Source organism: Corvus hawaiiensis, chromosome 26 (genome assembly GCF_020740725.1).
Source record: "Corvus hawaiiensis isolate bCorHaw1 chromosome 26, bCorHaw1.pri.cur, whole genome shotgun sequence".
In the NCBI taxonomy this organism is placed as follows: Eukaryota; Metazoa; Chordata; class Aves; order Passeriformes; family Corvidae; genus Corvus; species Corvus hawaiiensis.
This window is the reverse complement of record NC_063238.1, coordinates 16,287,641-16,293,906: the sequence shown is the minus strand read 5'-3', so window position 1 is coordinate 16,293,906 and position 6,266 is coordinate 16,287,641.

Below are 6,266 nucleotides of genomic sequence, written 5' to 3'. Positions count from 1 at the left end.
TCCATATCAATGCGACACATGTTTCTCCGAGACAAAGCTGTTTCACACCACTGCAGCTATTTGAACTTTGGAAATAAATGGAAAGGTTTCTGTGCTATTGTTAAAAAACAATGAAACTTATATCCTTTGTGTACAGGATACAGTTAATGAACGCTGTCCTTTGTAGGGCTGTATTAGTGATTTGGGGCAAAAGGAAAGCATTACAACAGAGCTGTGTTGTGCAGGAAAGACAAGCATCACTTTAAATTCAGAACACAGAGTTGCACGAGTAATAGTGATGCCTTTCAGATTTAGAAGATTATATTCACTGCAACTTTGTTAGCTTGCTGAATGAGCCTATAGCAAAATCTGGGAATCGACAATAAAGTGAAATTTAAGTGATTTGTCCAAGGTCACAGAGAAACACTGGAAACAACAGTCTGTCTCACTTGTGTGTCTGCTCATGTTTTAAGAAGACCAAGTTTCTTCTCCTTACCCCACAGAGAAAGAAATACTTTTCAGACTCTCACAAATCAGTGCTAAAATACATTGTGCCATACAAAACAGTAAGCTGTAGTGCGTTAGGAAGGAAAAACAAAACCTTCAAGAAAAGCTGTATCAAAGGACCAGAAGTTTTGTCATGTCACATTAAAACCCAGGGTACCATTGCATCCAAAAGGTTATTACTGGGAAAGAGCCACCTCCTCCCTGCAATGAAAGCAAGCAAATGATGGAATGATGTAAAACCAAGACCATTTAAAATCACTACTTTTAGCAAAGAGCAAACCAACTATTTTTAAACTTGTAGCTTCCCAGGCAGGAAAAGAACTCATTATTATACGTGAATATGACTCCTCAATCTAAATGCCTGTAATCCCTGCCATAATACTTTTATTTAGATTGAAAACATGTAGTCTACTCAGTTAACAATAATTCCTTATTCTCTGCTCCCTGGGTTTTCCTTACAATGTTCTTTTCACAATGATTACAGGGAAGAAAAAAGAAGGCAAGAAAAAAATACCTTATTCAGAAAAAAAAAAAGTATCAGAAAGTACATTCAAAGATTACCTGTCAACTTGCCACAAGTTGAATTTTATTTCATCACACAACAGCAAATGAGAACAATTTTTGCTCCCATACTCTTTGAAGAGCAGATGCTTTTAAGAAAACAGAAATAGAAACGGCGCGTGTACCTTTTTGTTCTGCAGCAACAGCAGGATGGAGGGTCTGTAAGCTCACAAAATCACAGAAGGGTTACTGATGCAAGGAACCTCTCAAAATCATCTAGCCCAGCCTCTGCTTAAAGGCAGGGTCAGCTAGAGCAAGTAGTTCAGGGCTGTGTCCAGTCAGGTTTTAAATATCATCAAGCAACTACCTCTCTGGACAATCTATTCCAGTGTTTGATCACCCTCACAGTAAAAATGTGCTTTCTTATGTTCAGATGGAATTTTCTGTATTTCCATTTGTGCCCTCTGACTTTTCTCCTGTCACTGGGTGCCACTGAGAAAAGCCTGGCTCCAAGGTTTTTGCACACTCCCATCAGGTATTTCTGCACATGGGCAAGGCACCCTTGAACCTTCTCCAGGCTCAACAATTCCAGCTTTCCCAGCTCCTCATTTGCAGATGAGTGTCTGCCTGTACTTGGCACTGGTGAGGCCACACCTCAAGTGCTGTGTTCAGTTCTGTGCCCCTCACTTCAAAAGAGACATTGAGGTGCTGGAGTGTGTCCAGCCAAGGGCAGCAAGGCTCATGAAGGGTCTAGGAAATGAGTCTTATGAGAAGTAGCTGAGGGAGCTGGGTTTGTTCAGTCTCAAGAAGGCTCAAGGGGCACCTCATCGCTCTCTACAACTCCCTGAAAGAAAGTTGTGGTGAAGTGGGGACTGCTCTCAACTACCATGCCTGCAGTGAGAGGAACAGAGTGAACGGCCTTAAAGTAGATTAAGGGGGATTCAGATTAGATACTAGAAAAATTTCTTTCCCTGTTAAAGTAGTCAGACACCGGAGTAGGCTGCCCAGGGAGATGGGGGAGTCACTCTCCCTGGAGGTGTTCAAAAAGTGTCTGGATCTGGTGCTGGGTGATACACTTTGGTGTAGGTGGATGGTAGGACTGGATGATCTTGAAGATCTCTTCCAGCATTGATGATTCTATAATTCTATTTATTAATGACACATCATTATTAGCAATTGGTGACCATAACTACTTGTGTATTTTAAAGCTGAAGCAAGATATACCCAGCCAGGACAGGGGCAGAAAATGTTAATGGTGAGAATAAAAAGGAAGGAAGAAGGAAGGACACAGTTTTCTAGGCATTTCAATAGCTGCTACTGGACGGAAGCAAATGTTATAACTCGAATTATTTTAAAGTTCACATTTATAGTTCATTCATCTGAAAATTCTGGCCATAGCATCCATGAGTTTCTCTACCCAGATGCAATCCCTGAGAGAAATATTCCTTATAATTCAAAGCAGACCCAGCCTCTGGCAGGCAGAAATTTTTTAACTCCTTAGAGGCTTCTGCTTTCTTACTTAAGGACTCCCATATGAGAGGGAAGCACAACAGGCATGCCTGAATAGAAAACCTTTATTTGTAGCGCAGTGAATTACCAGAATAGTTCACAACAGCTGAACTCCACATGTGAACCTGGTATTCCACAAAAAGCCTATCAATTTTTTATATTTTTAATATATAATTTTAATTTATAATTTATTCCATAAATGGACCATTATCATTATACCACATTGGAACCAACTTAGGTGTAACAGGATATTACAGAAAAGGTTAATGACAAGCATCAGAAGATACCACACAGATGTTACCAAGCTGGGAGTAATCAGTTAGGTGCCAAAGGTGTGATCAGTATCCCACACCTGAAGTTGTGGTCAAGAGTCAAGTCTGAAATTCAAAACCTGAGCTAGAAACCATAAAGATCTAGAGCTAATAAAAAATGGAATTTGGGAAAGCCTAGTCCTCTGTGTGCCACTTTAAGCTCTGAACGAGGACTGCAGGCTTCCAGGAGCCTACACTGCACAAGCGAGGTGCCCCACAATGATTTCAAAGGAAACTTGAACGCAGTCAGCCACAAAGCAGTGAATCACAGAGAGTCAGACCAAATCTGCAAAGAGCCAGCCCACAACAGAATCTAAATCCTATCTCCTACATCTCCCCGTGTCCTTTCTGGATATTCGAAATGGGGTATTACTACCTCCCAAGGACAGGAGCTCTCAAAGGATATGTGAAAGAGGTCATGGTTTATTAGCTTTTCAAAAGTCAAGGTCCTTCTGAACATGTGCTGACATCACAGGCACAGGAAGTATTAAAATACAACATCCACACACAGTGATACACTCCCTCTGAAGTGCAGACATTAGAATGACAGGGCAACTACCGAAAGCATTACAAGGATCACAACTTAGGATCTGGATGCCCACATGAAATTCCTGCCAATACGAAATTCCCAGTTTCAGTGCTTATGTCTACTTTCAAAATATCCAGCTGCACATTTCTAAAGTTGTGAAGTTTTTAGGATTTGGAAGGAATTAAAGAATTGCCTTTAGAAGAAGCTCCATCACTTCTAACACCAAAGGCTCTACATCTGAGAAAGAAAATTGGCTGTTTTGTCACAAAACAAATATCCTCCAAGTCACAGATTTCATAGTATCCTAAGAGAGGAAGGTCTAAATCCCACTGGAATATAACGGGATTGAATGCATGCATTCTAAACTACAATGGAATTTAAGTGCCTACATCCAATTGAAATGCAATTAGATTTGAGTACCTAAATCCCATCACCTGATTGAAAGTGTACCCTCAGTGTTTCACAGGATCGTGGGGGCAGGTGGGACTTTGAAAACATATCACATTATGCCTCAACTAGCACAAAAGAAGCTGCATTTAATTCAGTAAGATTATCCCAGCGTTCTCACCTATAGGATTATTTTCTTGGGTTTTATTCTTTTACAACAGAAGGTGGCATTGCTGAACCACTAGTGTTACACAATTAGCAGTTCCTGCATTCTTCTTCCCAGCAGAGAATAGTGCTGGGAAGTTCACAGAGGTTGCATAAAGTTATTTTATGTTAATAGGCTTTCCTGATTCTGCAAGCCCTAGCGCCTAAACAAGGTTAAATTAAGATAGCAAGCAAAAATCATGGGTTTGGCACACAGGATTACAATGGTTGCACAGATTTTGATCAGGCCTATAATATATATACCCACCCACTGGAAAACTAAAGAACAAGCAAGCGAAGGCAGAACACACATGACATCTGGTACCAATATGTGCAAAAAAAAAGGCCAGCAAATACTTTCCACAGTTTTACACATTCAGCAACTAGTTTTGTCGTCCTTTCGCCTCAACAAAGGCGAATTGCAGGGTATTGCCACAGGGTGGCTCATCTCGCCTGCGATGGGAGTCACAGCCCTCTCTGCTTACACAAGCAGCCCAAGAAAAGCCGCTTTCTCTCCAAGCCGGATTTGCCACAGCCAGAGTACACAGGGAAGAACTGCCACAAAGAGAAAACCAGGAGGAGCACAGACCCAATTTAAATTTACCTTAACCCTGCATAGTTTCTCTCCCGCCAGTGAACCAACAGTCATTCCTGATGATTTTGCGGGCGGATAGAACCTTGTGACATAAAAGCAATGAGCCCACATTCCTCAGCAGCCAAAAAATCCCACTGAGTTCCTTGAAACATCCAAATGACCAAAGAAATTCAGCCTCATGCCTTGTTCTATACCTGCTCACTGTGACAAAATAGATCTTGTTCTCTTCAAAGGGCATGGGATAGGACTCCTGTTCCATCAACAGTGCCATTATAAAAACTGACCTTACTATCAACGGAGGGCTAATAAAAATTTTATGCAATAAAAACATATCACAAACTGTTAAGAAAGCAGACTAGCAAACTGAAAAAATGTGCACTTTTAACAATCAAATTATTCTAGATGTGGAAAAAAACTCATTTTTCTTAAAAAGTAGCTTCATATAGGTAGGAAACTTAATCAGTAACTATTTACAGTTAAATAAATTTAAACAGGATATGCAACTAAATTACTGTAATGATCAAACATGACCAACTTCTATAGAAAAAAGTGTTCTGAACAACTGGAAATTAGAATTCTCTTGTTTCTAACTTTTTTTTTTCTTTTCTGCTGTTCTGTGTTAAGGAACATTTTCATCTTGAGTCAGATAAAGTTTGAAGTTCATAATAATTATATGCTCAGCATATCTGGTTTGGCAGTGCAATTTTCAAAATGTAATTTAATCAATTTCCTCAGATTTAATATGGCATTTTAAAATCTAGTGCTTGTCTCTTCCAAGTACTACATATTTAAAACAGAATTGGATCCAAAAAAGTTCGCATTGCATGGTTTCTGAACTAGTCATTCACAAATGCATTTGAATGTATTAATTCTACTCATGATGAATACGAGCTACCCTGCCAAATCCTGAGAATATTTCTTGAAAGACTAGCATCCAGAAAAACCACTAAGTCCAAAATTAATTCCAGACAATCTAATGTGCTGCTGAAACAATGTGACAGAGCAGGGAAAAAAAACCACCCAGTGCAGAAAAAAATTCCCTAACATCCTAAGAATATAATCCCAACAAACGAATTACACTCCGGTGGTAAAATTAGCCCCCAGGGGAGTATGTATTGACACGGACAGTGCCTCAGGCCTGTAGTGGCCTGCAGCCACAGCCCAGATCACCTTACAGCATAGTTTTGCTACGCTGTTTGTGTGACCGTGCCCTGCAAAAGGTGTTGAGTTTATGATAAACAAGATGCGTTATGCAGCACAAACAAGAGGTGAATATTTTCCAGAGCCGTAAACACAGGAGAGATCTCGGGCAGCGGGTATCACATGTTAAAACTATGTATAAAGAACGTAAAACGCACAAAGAAAATGTACTTTTTAACAGAAATTGGGTTGTGTTCATTTTCTCCAGAGTATCACACTGCTGTTTACATACCCTAAGTCACTATGAGATAGCAAGATACTGATTTATTCCCACCACTCTTTAAGAACAGTGATTTCCACCCCCCACTCCCCAGGAAACTCCCAGATGACTTTTATCCGTGAAATTTCACACGGCGCTCCGCTACCGCTTCGCTGCGCAGGCACCTCGCCGTACAGCGGGGCTCCATGGCAGGGCTGCGTAAAACCACGTTAACAGCCTGCACCTCGCTATGGCCAAGGGCTTTTCTGCGCCCCCAGAACCAGGAAGGCGGAGACTCCCACTTCGCCCGCGCCTTCCTTCCCTGCGCGGAGACGCAGACCACCC